At 44.4% G+C, this 17,961-nt stretch overlaps 1 protein-coding gene across 1 annotated transcript in view; it reads right to left on the bottom strand.

The window, feature by feature from the left end:
- LOC113029368 (cadherin-10-like) overlaps positions 1-17,366 on the bottom strand; it is a 71,515-nt gene extending 54,149 nt beyond the window's left edge. The window contains exon 1 of the mRNA XM_026180204.2: positions 17,207-17,366. The gene's annotated coding sequence lies outside the window, so the exon portion shown is untranslated. The remainder of the gene's footprint in view (positions 1-17,206) is intronic.
- Between the last annotated feature and the right edge of the window lie 595 nt (positions 17,367-17,961).

The following is a 17,961-nucleotide window of genomic DNA, read 5'->3' as shown; positions in this document are numbered from 1 at the left end:
GGCTGATGTTGAATGAAAGAAAGGATGGAGATTTATGGGAATTTCTGGTTTCTTTCAACTTGGATCTTATTTTCAGTACTAAAATACATCATTTGTATTTGCCTTCCTTAAAGAAGTCTGAGAGATCAAGAGAACGCAAAACTTAAACTAGATACACCAAACCCAACTGAGGTCAAATTAGTTGGCAGAAAAAACAAAGAAGAAGAGAGAAAGATATCACTCTTGTAACAATGTGTCTACTGCATCCATCACAGTATGCAGACTGACTGTATTATACTATGAACAACAAAACTTGGGTGTGCACATTTTGTGTGTTTACCTAACGCCTCTCAAACAGCCCAACAGCGCAGTCGTAGACCCCGTGGGAACCACAGGACTACGGAAAAATGTGCATTCCATGACTGGCTGGAAAGTGATTCCTGTGCGCTGCTGGGTGCTGCATCAAAAACCGCCTTATGATTGCTATGGTTACAGACAGTTTCCAGACAAGTTGGTGTCTTGCGTGCAACCGCTCGCCAACTACTCGTAAAGTGGTAGCGAAACATAAAAAAGGATGATCCAAATGTAAAATGAAGAACGTTCATCTGCAAAGTAAAATTTGTGCCTCACCGCTGCAGCCAACATGTTTCAAAAAGTGCAACTTTTACTCACTTTTCACACTTTTATTACTGCATGAGTAGATGGTGAGTGTTTGGAGACGCAACAACATGGTCTGTGCAAACTATAGGCACCAGTGGGAATCTGCTGGTGATCAAAGCAATTGCAAGGAGGGTTTTGGTGCAGTGCTGCATACCTCTTTGCAACCAATTTCACCAAGCAGCTGTCGGCGATGGCTTGCCAACCAGCTAGGTCACTCTCGGCCGGTTGTTGCCGGGGGCGCAGGCCTTTGTGACTTAAGCAGCAGCCTCTGATGCTGAAAATTGAGGTCACTGGTGCCAAAACTGAACAGAGTACATTAAGCTTAACTGAAAAACTGCCAAACTGTTGTATAAATATCAAAGAGCTAAATATATGTATGTATGGTACAAAAGTGATTTTGGTATCTATAGCTAAGTTCCCGATTTGTAACAACAATAGTTACAGGTTAATCTTCCTATTTTAATTGCACTGAGACCAAATCATGGATTATTGTGGTGTGGCCACTCTGATGGACAGGCTCCTGTTTCAGCTAGCTGTCTGATTTTCCATTAAGCATACTTGATGCAATTATTAGATACATAATACAATTTTCTCTACCAGTAATAATTATACATTCAAGAAATCCACATTGAAGTATCCTATTTGTGTTTTACTTAGGACTAAATAGCAGGTATTTATGTTTGTGCCATGCACTCATTTGGTCTATGCATTCGTCCAGATAAAAGGCAGACATAGACAATATGCATAGACTGTGGTCACTTCTGTGTGCAGAAAAACAACATGGCAGTGGCCAGAACGCCATAAACAAAACAAACAAAACCAATTAGCAATGCTGCACCATTATTATGCAGTTTAGGATTTTAACTCCAAATAAAGTTCATCTAAAGGTTCTGCTACTTCCTCTGTGTTTCTAGATCACACTTACGGTGAGTACAATGTAATTAAAACTGAGAAAACGGAGAAATTATGGTGGAGGACTACAGGCTAAACACAAGCCGTAATTAACCCTAATTTTCTGTTAAAGAAAGAAGAACCGGAGCAAAAACGTGTAACCGAAGAATAAAAATGAGTCTGCTCTTGTTCGAGCCATCTTCCTCGAACGCCCATTGCTGTAGGTGAATTTTGAAACAGAGGTCTCGTCTTTCCCTGTTTGCTTTCTCAGGGAGCACCATCGTCATAATGAAGGTGTGTAATAGAACATGACACCATAATTATATTCTCCCAGTTAAGAGGCAGTGTTTACAACAAGCACAAGGCTGCCTTTATTTTCTCCCTCCTTGCACACACACACACACTGGCTGCCTCGCCTGCCCCGTCTTCACTTCATATCATGTGCCATTTAATTGCATTAAAAAAAATGCTTGATGAAAAAATGAAAAAAGTAAATTGCTTTAAATTGCCTGTCACAGATTGTGTGGAGTCACCATAGAGCAATAAGACTTGTGCTTTGTGGTGGGTGCTGGGTAAGCAAGATTAATGTGTCTGCTGCCAATTTTAGAATGCCCCATGATTCTGCGCTCAAAGAATTGCCTGGGATAACATTTTGAATCAGAGCAATTAGTTATTAAATGCATCTATCGGGTTTATCGAACACAGGACCGTGAGGATAGAGACAGGGACAACGTGAGCTGCACAAATGCATTCATCAATACATATTGGATCTGGCCAGCTAATGGCCTTTTCTGTGAACATGGGCTGTTACAAACAGTGGGCCTGGGTGGCATTTTAGCCTAATCTAGAGTAGATTACTCCTCCTCTACTTCTCCCACCTTCTCTTCTCGTTTTTTTTATTTTTCCCTAACGAGGGATATGAGCGACACGGCAAAGCACCCTATCGCGCCCGTTGAGCCGAAGACTTGCACAGCAACCCAGAAAAAAACCCCGGGGGTGCAATTAAAAGTGAGAGAGGAGAATGTCAGCCGAGTGGCTGAGCAAGGGAGACGGGAAGGAGGAGGAGGAGGGTTGGGAACTGGTGCCACAGGTAACCTGGTCATGTTACAATCCACAGAGGAGGCCCTTATAAGGCTGCTAATGTGAGGAGGTGTCAGCAGCAGGTTGTTCTCTTTGGCCTCCCCGTTTCCTCGTCCTTGCTTCATCTCAGACTCGGTTTGTTAAGTCCAACTCAGAGTGGATGTCACAATCCATGTTATGCCACTCGCTGGAGAAATAGACAGCCTAAATTCCAAGCGTGAATAGGGAAACACTCGACCCAAATGTGGGAGTCTCCATTTGTCTTATTGCCCATGTGGGTTAGTGGTTCACAACCGACTTCCCTGAAGCCAATTATGAAAAAAAAAACTGAGCATCTGGGTGAACTTTTGCTCCCTTTTCCCGTTTTTGCAGCAAAATGGAAACCAAGACAGGAAAAAAAGCAATGTCTTCACAACCCTGTCAATATATATTGATCTTTTGTTTAGCTGAGAAACTCTGTCTAGACACACTGTCACATTGTCTTGAAAATAACTTCACTCCACTCCAATCTGATGTACAGACGTGCCCACTGCCTCACAGATTAAGGCAAGGAAATTGAACACTAAAAGGAGATTTCAGACAGATGGGGGATATTACCACAAAAGAAATTATATATTTAAAAAAATCTCCACAGATTGAGGAGGCCAAAATCATCATCATAAAACGCTGCAGAATAAACAGCTGAAAATCCCCAGTCAAATCGGAATGCAAAGCTGAACTGAAATTCCTCGCTGAACGCCTGCAAAACACCAGAGTCCTCTAGTCGAAATTAGGATTCAACCTGCAACATTGGAATAGCACCAAGATTTAGTTAAAGTTGCTCTAAGTCCCCTATCTGCTTCTAAATAGCACATTAAGTTTTCAGCAAAGATGTGTTACCAACAATTACCCCTACCGATATATTCTCAGGGAAAGGATGTTATTAGATGTTTATCCACAGACTAATAATATATCTGAGGAAATATTTAGAAAGAAACGGGATGCGTTGCGTGTGAATCCGACAAATTGTAGACTATGTGATTAACCAATTTCCGGATCATACGTGTCGGGGATGTGAGGCTGTGCTTTTGAATGGACGACAGTAATCGAAACAAATTAGCTCATACTATCCCTGTCACACACACACACACATGCACACACAGATAGGGGGAGACCACAACATTCATCCCAGTGCACCGCTCCAGAGCTCACTGCAAACACATTACCTTGCCTCGCTGCCCAAATGCATACCAAATAACCCATATAAATCATACAATCTGGGCCAAGTCAATGAGAGCTATTTTGCCTGTTTTTCTAGTTATTTCCACTGTGCCATCATTCAGCAGAGCCCGCATCACTCAGACCGAAGCTCTCACAACCAAAGCTGGAGTGGCCCAGTTTAAAACCCACAGAGGGCTCCTGAAGTAACCATTCCTCCAGCACACTTGATTTTATATGTCTCTTCAGTCTAGACTAAATTGTGGGTTGCCAGCTCTCCACACACTGCTTGGTCTTTCAGCTCACTCCCTATTCCTTCTTCCTGTCGTCACAAAAACAGAGATGGGCACCTTTGAACTTACAACAGTGTTTATGGCAAGTGACAGAGCAGCAGAAGAGTATCCTCTCAGTTCCTTCCCCTAGTGTGACATGAAGTGATTCCCAAACTTTCGTTTATCCCACTGAGTCCTGTCAGATGAACCTTTTCATACTCCCCTCAGGTTCAAATCAGCTAATTTAAGTCCATTTTACTGGATTACTCGAAGCTAAGTATTTACGCTTAGTGATTAAATTCAGCTTATCCTTTAATCAGTTACACTTAGCAAGCTGTCATAACGTTGACTCATAAATACTGCCTGACTACCTCAGCCATTTGTCCACTGCTTACTTACATTTAGCAAACATGTTAGCAAACAGCTTCAACCACTTACCCATTATGTGTGTTTTACCAAACAATTTTATTCATCAATTACTTTTTTAACATTAACAATCTGAAGATGAATTTAAAGAAATTTCCACCTTGTGGGACAATTAAAGGATTATTCTATTCTGTTCTATTCTATTCTATTGTTAAGTACTTGTTTCAACTGCTTATGATTGACAGAAGTAGCTACTTTTATGTCGTTGAAAATCACCAAGAAACACTTTGTCTGCCAAACACTTATATATGATTGGAAAGCCATGTAGATGTTTGGTAAACAATCCATATAGTTCTATAGAAGATGACAGCAGTTATCGCCCCCTGGTGGCCATTAAAAATAATGTAGGTTTAAGGCAAATCTTTTTTTTTTACTGTCGATGCTGTTTATGAACATTTTTGACTGCAAGCCATATCTCTAGTTACTTATTTCAAACTTTTTATTTACAGCTTTACTTATATTTTTTTAACAGTTACAAAGTTTTAATTTGTATCCACATTTTTAGTTTGATCATTTTTAGTTTGATCATTTAACATTTTATTCATATTTTTAATAAACTTTTAAAATATTTGCATTGATTCTTAGCTATTACACAAAAAATGTGTATTAATACTTTTAGAAAACTTTAGAAACATTTTCATGAAAGTTGAATGGGTGACAGTGACATTTTGGCTTATTTATTTATTTATTTATTTGCTATTTTAATAGTAATTACTGTTCTTGGATTTTTTTATATTCTATAACTCTGCAGTTTCTCTCTGAGAAGCACTTTATTTATATAGCACTTTTTTTTAAACAAGGTCATAAAGCTTCCTCTTCTTTGTATTATTATTATTATCATCATTATTATTATTATCATTATTATCATCATTATAAGCATACCTCTGAAATAGTTTTATAAATAACCTTTTTATAAAGAGTTCAAAGCGCTTCCATACTACTGGCTGTTCAGATGTTATCTATACTTTTAGTGAGCTTCACTTATTGGCTGTTACCTAACTATACACCTGACTATTTTGTTTGTCTCTACTGCTTAGATCAAACAACTACTCTAGTTAAGCATTACTGTATTAAGGTGGCATGAGTGTGTGACAGATCTAGGTCCAAATAATTACTTTAAGCCCTGAAAAAATATGATTTCAGACTATGACATCATAAACAACAGAGACTCTCACATTTGAGCAAGCAGCTTCTGATTCCACATCCGAGAATTAATTGACTAAATGGGAGCTTAAAATCATTATCTCCCCTCGCCAGTTCTTCAGTTCTGTGCTAGGGGCTAATAAATGGAGGCCTGATTTTGCTAAATGTCCTCGTGAAAAGATTAATAATGTCTAGTACCCTGGTAGCAAACAGATGTGGTTGTCCTCTGCTCGATGGCAGAACAAATGGGCATGAGATGTCCTCGTGCATAAAGAGCAAAGAAATAATAGCTTAATGGCATTCATCCTGTGACACGTTAGCAGATGAGACAGCCTGAGTTGTTTGCTTTCCTATGTGTTCACCGGAGCACATGTTTTGTCACCAGCAGCCGTGTGGTCTAACACAGCCCTCTTCTGAAGGACTGACAATGGCAGAGGGGGGTTAGGGACGGGAGGAGGGAAGAGGCTCAATGGAGGGTCTGCCGGCTTCCTGCATTTCCCACTGTGGCCTTTGTGGTAATACACTGGTGGTTATGGGAGCCTCCGTCTCTATGCAAATCAGTGTTTGCTTCCCAAGTGTTTGCATGGCTCATGTGAAGTCAAGCGCAAGAGTCTGGCTTTTCTGTATATTTAGCCTTGCACAGTCTGGAGGCCAAAAGGCCAGAGAGCATGCATAGGTGTAGGGATAATATTCACAGTAAACCAGGCAATTAAAAGGCTGTTATATCTGTATCAATTACATTGTTTTTCTTCCGTTCTAATACTACCCTTCCAGGATATTAGATTAAGACGGAGCCATTGCTTTTAAATGATGGTACGTCTCATGAAGCAGATGCATTGATTGGGCTACACAAAGGTCAAACTCGGTGCACTGAATTGAAAATCAGTGGAGGAGTTGTGTTCCCACGTTTGTCTCAGCCTCCCTGTTGTGACAATTACACGAAAGGCAGCAACGTGGAAGCACATTTCCATTCAGCCGTATATTGACTGTAACAGCAGGTCAGCAGCAAGGCAGCTACAAACACAATCGTCACAAAACCCTAAATAATACATGGAGCTAAAACAAAGACATCACCAACTTAAAATATGACCCCAATAAAAGGCTGCACAGAGAAAATGTGTTTCCCCCTTTGACTAAGAGTAATGACCTTCCCACAGAAGCCCACCATAAAAATCACACAGAGACAGTTAGGAGCACCTGTTTTTATATTATTAACAGTTGAGGCTTTACACATGTTCACAAGCTGGAGACATGCATGGCTTTTGACTCTTCGTAAATTGGACAAAATTCCTCTCAAACCGCACCCGACTAAAACCAGCGAGGCAGCCGAGTGTCAAGAAAGCCATTTGTCACGGGCAAGACTCCTGCAAGGATATCAGCCTAGCCTTGGGATAGAAAAAAGCACCACAAATGAAAACAGTATAAATTGTATGAATACCACTCAAGAATAAGCCGCAGACTTTGTGAAGGCTTCTGAATTTAAATGGCGCATATAAATACATATTTTGGTAGCAATGCTCCTTAAGAAATGAAAGGAGGGTATTTTCTGCCTTCTCCTTTTTGAACAGATCCGGCTGGTAAATAAGGGTCTTTCAATCCGACCACGTCAAAAAAGATTCAGGCATCGTCTCAGATGCAGAACAGACGGCCATGATCTCCTCTGACCTTAACTGTTACTCATGTTTATTTACCTCTGCTCGTTACCCCTGAGGGACAGCGGCCTCATCACTAAAATGAGCGCTGAGATGGCTTGCTTTTTTTGTTTTTTCTTTTCAATTCCACTCCCGGGAATGGATGACTCTAATGAACAAAGAAGCCCGATTGATCCGAGTTAGCGTTTGATTCCCCGGCGCTGCCGAGGCCCACGCTTCAATATGCTGGCCTGCCAGCAGAGCACCCCTTGAACTTTGCTGTACACACATCTTTAATCACACTCACCTTTTCCATGGCTGGTGTGACTTCCAGCTTATTTGTAATTACCAAGCTCCTCGGGGGGGGGGGGGGGGGGGGGGGGTTGGCTCAACAACAGGCCCGGCCATAGGTCAATGAGAGACACTGTAGCTGGCCATATGGGCTCCGGGGCCTAGGGGCAGAGAGTGGGTGGACGGCCGGCATTGGCACCGGGAAGTTACCAGAATGGTCAGAGCAGGAGATTGAATTATTCAGAGACAGGAGACAGCCTTATCGAGCAGCGGCCACATTGCACTGACGTTTTCACCCCAGTTTCTATTTCCCATTTCACACCTGGACTATTGCCAGATAGGATATGTTCAGGCACCTCGTTTTACCCCAGATTCACAATCACCAGCCACCAGTCAAAAGAGGGTATAGTGCGTTATCTATCACCACCTTACCACCCGCAGCACCTCCTCCCTTCCCTCGTCTGTTGTCACCCAAGCAGCAACAGCATGGTGTTATTACAGATAAACAATCAATACTGCATTAACGTGTCCGCGGAGGCTAGCCGGCGTTAAACAGGCAGACGAGGAAAATAACTCAAGCCAATGTCTCGTGGACTTCAAGCATTGCTCACATATATACACGTACGGTGTATATAAAACTCAAGCTACTTTCTTTCATTATCCCCAGCCATCATTTCTTTGTGTTTGAGGTCAGTGGATACATTTCTTTTCCTTCCTCTCCTCACTGGTCACAGAATAAAACTCCACTGCATTAAAGAAGTAATACCCTACTTTATAGCAAAGGTGACCATGGATATTGGAGAGCAGGGACCCATACGATCGATTTGGAGCGAGGAATGGAAATTTTAACATGATTCCCAGCCAGGCATTTTAACTTGGGGAGTACTGGACCCTCTCTTTTGATGATTGCTTCCAATCCGACTTCCATTTCAAAATTCTGACGACGTCTTTATTTGGGGAAAGGGCAGCGAGCGAGGCGAGCCCTGGTGCCTCGCTGATGGCTGTGTGGTCCTCTTCCTCTTTGCAAAGCTTCTGTGCGGCACATTTGCATCTACATTCCCAGTGCAACTGAAAAAATGAAGGCTTTTCTTTTCTTGGTCCAGAACTTCTGTGAAAAAATGAAAACAAAGGCTTTCTTATGAGGAAGCCTTAATAGTCCCTCCCTCTCCCAGACTGGAATTAAATACTCTTCATTCCATCCTCATTCATTAAGCCCCCACGCCCACAACCTTAACACCATACGGGGCTATGAAATACTTCGCACACACAAAATAAAGGAGTTGGACTTGGCTGAATGAGTGCGGCGACTGTTTACTAATACTGCTGCTCACTCTGCTTTATTACAGAGTGCCAGGCTTTCCATTACTGCGAAGGGAGAGAGAGAAAAGGAGGAAGAAGCAGAGGAGGGAGCGGGCAGCATGGAATAAAGCGAGAGGGAAAGAGAGACTGCCAACGTCAGATTAAAAGAAGAAGAAGAAGAAGAAGAAGAAGAAGAAAAAACCACGGCTCAGTTGATTTACACCTTCATTACTCTCCCCTAACTCTGCTTATTGCAAATCATGATGCTGCTTTATGAGCTGAATCCTCTATTACGACAAGGCCGGGAAGACAGTGCTTTAGTCCATAAAGCAACCGTACAGTAACCGCCACCCGGCAGCACCCGACCCACTCATCCTCCCGCCCCAGCTGCCAGGGGGAAGGGAAGCGAGGCAGAGCCCAAGTCGCTGCCGAAACTTGTTCTAGCGCGCAAATCCCGAGCTTGCTCGCTTGTCCCCTTCCTGGCCGCTTGCCCGTGGACAACACACCCCGATATCTCCGAGCCAGATGCCAAGGAAGTGTGACGCAAAGCTCTGTGGCTACGTCTGGAAGGAACTCACAGCGAGTGTTTAATGTTACGTGAGCGCTGCCATATTTAAGTCAACAAACATGTAGGCCATTGGAGGCGTGTGTTTACTGCTTCCCTGCCACCAAGTGAGGAGGTGCTACTGATGCGTTTACTCGAAGAGCCTTTGGGGGATATGTGTGTATTTAGATAGAGAGCAGTATGGCTTTTTAAAAAAAAACTTTTATTTATTGAACCAAGGGGAGGTCTTCAGAGCACACTTGCTCTTTTTCTTGCTGTGATTGAATTTGTGAGTGTGTGTGTGTCAAGAAAGAGACGGCGAAGGAAGCCGGGTGCAGGACCTAAATAATCAGCAGATAGGCTGAGGCATGTAGGTGAGCGCGGGTGTCAGTGTGCTGATGTAAACAGGGCGCCTGTGCAGGAGGCACCCTGGATGGAGGTTTGTTCTGTGTATGTAACACGCTGCTCTGGCTTGGCCTGTCTGACTCCCATCTGGAACAGAGTTGACAGAAAAGTTGACAGATGCTTCACCGACGTCCATTATTTATGAGACTGAGGAGATCCACACTGCATTTCACAAGTGTCTGCTTCTGCTACTGTAGGTCGAGTTCTGACATTGTACTCCGTGTGTGTGCGTATGTGTGTGTGCACGCACCTGCTGCCTCATGTTTGTGTGCAAAGGCTGATGAACCGGTAGCTCAAGGTATCATATCCACTTTTTTGCACATTAGCTCAAGCACACCAATGTGTGCTTGGGTACTCTTGTTTGCACATTCACTCTAGTGAACGCCAGACCTAAGTAACCACTCCACCTGCCTATGTGAGTCTAACCCTTGACCTCTGGAGTGTCACTATATCCCTGGTAGGCAGGCTCAAGCACGGAGGACCGTACACCAGCAGGCTCCGGCTCTCTTAAAACCCACTTAAAGGCTTACAGCTGGGAGGCCTGACCATCGGATTGAATTAAGGCTATGATTAATTGAATCTAGTGGTGAGTAACTTGAATGACTGATGTCTCGTAGGACCAAAGGTCCAGACACAATGCTTCAGAGTAAAGCTATATTCATTCAGTCAGTGACATCACAGCCAGCTTCAGCGTGCCTGAGGCATGGATGGTTGCCTCTAATATTATTGCTCGAAGTGCCGCTTTAAGCCCAATACCACCGGCGGTTCTGCTGCTCCTGCTCCTAACAGCGCCAATGTTAATGAGAGGCACAATATAATTAATACAAATGGAATGTTTAATGCAATTTTTCCATTTCAAAGAAATTCCCCCGGCATCTTTCCCAACAATGAATTCAACTCTGTTGCATTGTCCTCAGGCAAACAATAACCCACGTTTGGCATTGCCTCCATTAGATCAAACTCAATTATTGCAGAGCGCTTAAAGCTCTTCCAGCACAAGGCTGGACTCTAAGGCTGCCTGCTCCAGCAACGTGAAAGTCCTCCGGCAGGTCCTGGCCCATTTGTCTTTGACGGACAGCGGCGTCAAACAGTAATTGGGCGCCTGTGACACATCTGTTTGTCAGTTATTCATGTCAGAGCACAGTGTTCAGCTGCTTGGGGTCTTAAACAATGACCTTTTCTCAAAGGGGACAGGTTTCCCCCTTATGTCTGAGGGACGCTCAGGGTATTATTTAGCTTGAAACAGCAGCGTTCTGTTATTGGTGTGTCCCATGTTGCAGCAGAAAGCTCCTATTGTGTCCTTCCCCGAGGAATATACAGTCCCACGGCGGCGCACACACTTTGATTCGACAGGTAGCTTGTGCGGAGGTCTTTCTATTTCTCTCGCTCACAATGAACCATCCTAATGTTTTGAGAGGTAGGAGAACAATGGCAGAAACCTCTCTTTTTCACTCCTGAGACTGAAAGTAAATAGGACCTTTGCTGATGTGTTTGCCTGTTCATTTACAGCACCTCAGAATACAGCCTGCACATTGTAGCTCTCTGGGAAGAAAAAGAAGAAGAAAAAAAACAAACCTCACAAAGGCATTCTACAGGACAATAGCACAGCGAAGGAAACAGGCGCACAATAGAGTCCAGATATCATTCACAACATAGACAGGAGACCATTATCCACAGAAGGAGGGGCCCATGTGAAGGTGACAGGTTTGGGAGACAGAGGAATTGTGCGCTCAGTGCTGCCACCAAGACAACAGCATCCCTGAAGCCTAACCTATAAGGACAGGTTTTACTGCGCCAATGCCCGCTGGGTTGAGGTGTTACACGTCATCTGCAATAACCTGGATCATTACTCCTGGAGGCTGTTAAAGGGGAAAATCACATCATTCTGCTTTCGCCGCTGCCAAGAAAAATTGACACGCTAAAAGTCATACAAAGACACACCTCAATATGCACACGCACGCACGAAGGCCCACAAACAACCTCAGCATCGCCCTCTCTCGCAAACAGACACATACGCGTAATTACGCAGCCGCGATCTATCACGTACTGTCAGTGGTGTCTGGGGGGTTAACATACCAAGGCATCCCAACAGCGTCCCACCAGCCAGCGTTGCCTGAAGCTGACAGCTCTCGCTGCTGCTGCCTTGCAGGGGTAAAGTAAGCATCATTATTGCCTTCTCTCACCATACCTCTCTGCACTTCCCTATTTTACAACTCTCCCTTATTTCATCCACCACTCGACCCTTTCCCTTCACTGCCTTCTCTGTCTTCATTGTACTCCAGTCAGGCGCTAATGCTCCTTGTCCTGTGGCTGGACTCTCTGATCTCCTATTACCCTCTCGTCATCCAACAGTCAATATTACCAACTCCCACCCCCCCAAACCCACCCACCTCCTGACCAATCCTCCCCTCTTCCTCCCTTTGCTTTCACAAAAGTCTCAAAAGTCAGACAGACAATTTTGCCCCTCTCCACCCACCCCTTCCACCCCTCCAAGCTCGTCTTCCATACACTTATTAACTAGCTGTCATGTTCAGCAGCCTTCCCCCAGACAGTGTTTAGCGTTCCTCAGTCCTCTTACTGCAGTCAGAGTTAAGCCTCTGGGCTTTGCACAGACAGGAATCCAACTAGAAGGGAAAGGCAGGACCTGCGGACACGATCTGTCTACTGCACTCACTCGCACTCTCGCTCCTGAGCCAGGTACCTCAAAGGCAGCGCTGAAACACACACATCATACAAGACGTTACCTACATGATGGGTTTTCTTAAATTAAACACAGGCGAAGGAGCTAGATTACAGAATCTAAGAATTCATCCAGGGATGGAACAATTACTTGTGATTAACCAAGTTTTCTTAAATGACGCAAGATCCTCTCAAGACAAAATAGCACTCATTTTGGGGTTTAAATTTGTGGGTGAATTTTCACCTCTCTAGGAAGCTACAGTTTCACCTCTGTCACTTAATCTGTATGTCAGCGTGGTGTCTGAAACACCCACGAACAAATTTCCATGAAATTTGCCAGAGAGATCAGCCTCAAGCCTGAGAAGGGTTGATTAGATTTTGATAGTGATCTGGATCTGTGATTTCCACTATTAGATGATTATTGTTTTCCACCCCCACCCACCCACATACTGGATATAGAGATTTAATTCAAAATCCAATCCGCAGTCTAACGGTATGCTCGCTGGGTCAAAAAATCGATTTCACCTCGAATTTAAGAACCAAGGAATGTTCAGTGTCCTTGAAGGTGGGCTCCATCCAGTTTCTGCTCATATTTTCGATGACATCCAGGAAAGAATTCAACTCCTGGGCTCGACTCATTGTGTGGTACCTACAATAGTGGATTTGTCATCTGCCCCGTCGTTCTCCACCCTCCCCATCCCAGGGCAAATGGTGTAAGAAATGAGACGTGGCTGGTGGATAGACTTTCATGCCCCTGCTTTACCAGTGTCATTTCCGCAACTCTGAAATTGTGCCATGGTCTACGGGGCTTTGTTGTAAATCACTATCTCCCACTGTCAGACTGCAGTCTGCTGCACACTGTGGATGCCGGGCTTTCTGCTGCCTCCTGGGTGACTAATATATCTTGTTAAATTGTGCTGAGAAGCGTGCGGAGAACTGTACACCTTCGCTCTTTGTACTGTGTTTGTTTGCTAGCATTTGTGCTTGTGTGTGTGTGTGTGTGTGCGCGCCTCTTTCCATATGTGTGTGAGCCTGCGCCTGTGCATCTGTGTCTACATTTCGTGGCTGAACAGGAAGGTGAGGATGTTACTTTTGCAAATACGTTCGCTAAACTCCACAAGTCTGTCAGGCTTTGTTGGTAATTCAGTTAGATTGCCATTCGGTTAGCTCAACCACCACATAGTGTCGGAGCTGTGAAGCTATCTCTCAGCCACTTCATAATTAGAAAAGCTGTGGAGCCAAGCCACAGTTTGAGGGGGAAGAGGGACCAAAAAAAATGAAAAAACTGTTGGCAGACTGCGTTATTCAACATTGGCAGTGATTTACTGCGTCTCCCACCCCAAAGACACGAATCTAAGTGATTTCATAGTCACATCCGTCCTACTGTGCCATACTGTAAAAAGCTGCACTCGTCTTTTATCACAAGTTCATGCGCTCTTTACTATCAGCTTCATCCAGCAATGTGCATTACATCACACACACACACACACACACACACACACACACACACACACACACACACACACACACACACACACACACACATACCACATCTCTGTCCAACCACTTTGAAAACAGATTTAGGAGTATATTTCTGTGTAATTGGTGTTCTCCTACACGAAGCAGGAAGTGATAATTAGTCATTGTTAAGTGAGGTATAAATTGTCAGATCTGTGTGGATTTATCTTCTCAGCACACAGAGTGGAGAATAGGCCTTTTTCGGAGGGATTTATACAGACTCTATAGGGATGTTCAACCCTCCTGGCCATCGTCCAGCTCGCAAATCCCTTCAGCTGAAACCTGTCGAGAAGCAGCCTTCGCGTGGCTTAACTGTATCCCATCTAATTCTTGTGTCTTTTTTAGTCATAGCAAATTCACTCTGAGACTCAGGTTGACCTTCAGAGGCAAGGTGAGGGCGGACCCTGACAATACGAATCTAATAACCAGAAGTAGACGTCACAAATTCCTGCCTTCTCTGTGAGTCTGTGGGTGAGAAACACGCGTCTCGCCTTATTTTGGTTTCCATGCAATTACGGATCTGACGGCTCCATAAATAGGCGTCTCTGAAGGGAATCTGTCTCATTAGTAAAGGAGCAAGTTAAGAAGTCACCATTGTGGCAGCAGAAAATTTGCTCTAATGGTCACAAGAAGCCTGGAGAAATAAAAGACAGCGTCACGTATTTAGTGGAAGGGGGGGAAACTTCAGATTTGAAAGGAAGAGAAAAAGAGAAGAAAAACAGAGAGACCTAGTTGGCTGGCACTGAAAGAAGCAACTCCAGATAAATATTTGGCACAAGAAAATCTTAGGAGGAATCCCGGAGCACTCGCAGAACAAACAACGTCATGATTTATTATCACATCATACAGACCGTGACTAATGCACTCAAACAATCAAGGTGCATCTACTGAACTACAATGCCCAGGGGTGCTCTCTGCCTCTGACTTCAAACATTCGTAAGCGAGGCACACACACACAGACGGACACACACACACACATTAGAGCCACTCGCCGTGCACGCAGGCTCAACAAATGCCCACAAGTATCCAAACACGCTCACAGGAGAGGAAAAGAGGGCCGCAGAGATCACCATAGGGGATCGAAGGGTGCTTCAGCACAGACCGCTGGGATGTGATTTTATTAGCTCCAGATGCCACTGCAGAGAGGGCTAGAACCGTTCAATATTACGAGCAGGACACATCAAAATGATGCTGCCCATCTGGAGCACAAATAATGTAATCAGCTCGGGTCACCGGTCATCGTCGTCTGGCCATCGGGTAAACCCACCATCCGGTGACGTCAGCGCTCACAGGGACAGACAGGAGCCGGCCGGCAGAGTGAGACTGGAGCTTTTTGGAATAGCCCCTGAGCTGCTGCACATGCCCCACAGAGGAGAGATATATGTGGGAGAAGAGGGAGATGAAATGTGAGGGGCTGTCTATTGTAATCTGAGCTCTGCTTTAGAAAATGCTGATGGCTGGAATATGTCTATCCCCCCTCCGCCTGTCAAACCAGTTCAGCAATATCGCTTAAAAATGTCTTCATGCGAAGCTCCAGCGCAGCCGGCGCGATAAACACATACATGATGTACTGTATGATCTCCACACACATGCACACATACAGACTGTTTGCAGAGCCTTTAAATATTCAGTACCTGCCATGTTTTCTGTTTGACTTTGATCAGCCACAGATTCGACTCTGTCCCTTTCATCTCAAAACTTCAAACCAGCAAATGAAAAACCTGGACCACAGAAGCTATTCTGGCTAAGACAATCTCCTTTCACCACGCTGCTTTGTGCTATATAGAAACAGGTGGGAAGTTGTTCCTGTAAAAAGGCAAGCAGCGAAGTTAACCCACTATTTTCAGATGTAAAGCTTTTTTCTTTCTTTTTCTCCCTTATCTTCGGATAAGAGGAGCTCTTGTTTGTAATTTTAAAAGCATGTGTGAAGAGGCGTGCTTATTGCAGAATATTCCCCGGGTAGTTTGACAACTCCCCCAAACAACTTCTTGGCTGCCTTCAGGCATATTACCTCAGGCTTACTTTAAGCCAGAGCAATAACTAACATGGAGCAATCTGCAGACAAACAGGAAAGGATGGCGAAACTTTTCCAAGCACAGAATTCAATTTTCAGGATTGTGCAGGGGCTACTGGATTCACCACACCTCTACCCCATCACCATGTCGATACCTGCAAGTTTGGAGTAAAACAGCCAAGTTAATCCCTTTATAGCCTGCCTGCATTATTCAGCGAATCCATTAAATATTTAAAGCCACATCACTGATATCATCTTGTTGTCAATAACGCTGGAGGACATGTTGTTTTTAGAAAACTTGAGTCAACTCCAGGAGTGCCCTCCCCCAGAAAGAGGAAAAGAAAGCAAGGCCTTTGAGCTGATCTCTAACAGCAGAGCAAAAAAAAAGAAGAGGCAGCAGAGCATCACAGTGCGACTGCAGGCGGCCGCAGATAGACAGTCATCCGCCTTTATCAGAGCATGCTGTCCCACCTGCATCGATTCGCATCCCGTGGATTTGCCACTGGCTTCAGCGCGATCATCGGTGGAGAGGGGCGGAAAAAAAGGGAATCTTCACAGATAGATTCACGCGAGCGTCGGGGTGGGGGGTTGGGTTGGGGTGAAGTTTCATACGCGACAGAATAAAAGGCAAAGGTGCGTTGAGAGCCCAGGCCTGCATGATCGCATCACAGGGCAAAAAAGAAGGGAAAATGCGTCGCAGAGGACCTCTGTACCGGGAGGAGCACGCTTCCTTTCTACATCCACAAAAATGAATGAGAATTGCGCACAGAGCCCTTTCACGAAACAGAAAAGTTAAAGAACCCACTGGCCACAGATTGACCCCCGATATAAGTTGAATGAGCAGGCTCTGGACGTGCATACAAATAACTTCGATTCAAACTCATTTCCAATTCAAAGCCCGAAGTTACCCCACTAATTAGTCTCCTCCAAATATGGATTTTCTTTCTCTCTTTCTTTTTTTTTTGCCCCACTTGCGATTTCATTACAATCCATACAAGAGGAAACCGTCTTATAAAGGCGACACGACTAATTCGCTTTGGTCATATTCCAATATAAATTAACCCCGACTCGGACAATACAGCGCGCCGCAAAGACAAGAAGTAACTGTTCGAGCGGCGAATCGGGCACAAATGAGACAATTTCCCACCGGCGGAGAGAAGTTGCAAGCAAAGCTCACCTGATAATGAAGTTTATTCTAGGGAGGAAATGTTCCCGGGGTGTTGAAGGCGCACGTCGGAGCCAAGTGTGTATCCGTTCGCTGCAGCTTTTTTGTTGCCCGTTGTTCCACCTCAACTGCGCGTCTCAGTCGCGCTGCATCACTTCTCGCTGTGGATGTCAGGGAGGCTGAGAGGCTGAGGGGACTCAACCCTCCCATTGGCTGCCATTCACAAGTCCCCAGCAGAAAGGGAGAAGGGGAGGAAAGAAAGAAAGAACGAACGAAAGAAAGAAAAAAAAAACAGTGCCACACTCCGACAAAAAACTAAACAAAAGGAAGATGGCAGAAAGGGGGAGATTAGGAGCTCCGGTGGGGCGAGCGCGTTCAAGTTTATTAATAAGCTTGATGTTTTATTTGTGCATCTGCATAATCCCCGTGATTAACAGCTGCAAAGTCATAGGTTGACTGCGGGTTGGGAGTCAATCAATAAATCTTTATATTTGCGAAAGCATCCAGTTAGGCTCGCTGCTTCCTTTAAAACCGTGTAAACCACAGATCACGGCTTATTACAATAGCTAATTAAATGTGAGTAACTGTGTGAACTCAAGTGTCATGCCAGGGCAAATTAGCATGTGTCTTAATATGTCCCTATTAAGCCTACAGCTACTATGCTTATGATAAATTCAATAATATGCATGTATTTTCTTTTGTGCGTCCAACAGAGCTGCAAATGTAAATGTACTTAAAGTATGGCTATGAATCAACTCTATGAACTG

Source organism: Astatotilapia calliptera, chromosome 9, assembly GCF_964374335.1.
Source record: "Astatotilapia calliptera chromosome 9, fAstCal68.1, whole genome shotgun sequence".
Classification (NCBI taxonomy): domain Eukaryota; kingdom Metazoa; phylum Chordata; class Actinopteri; order Cichliformes; family Cichlidae; genus Astatotilapia; species Astatotilapia calliptera.
Note: the sequence above shows the minus strand (reverse complement) of the source record. Positions and strands in the feature narration are given on the sequence as shown.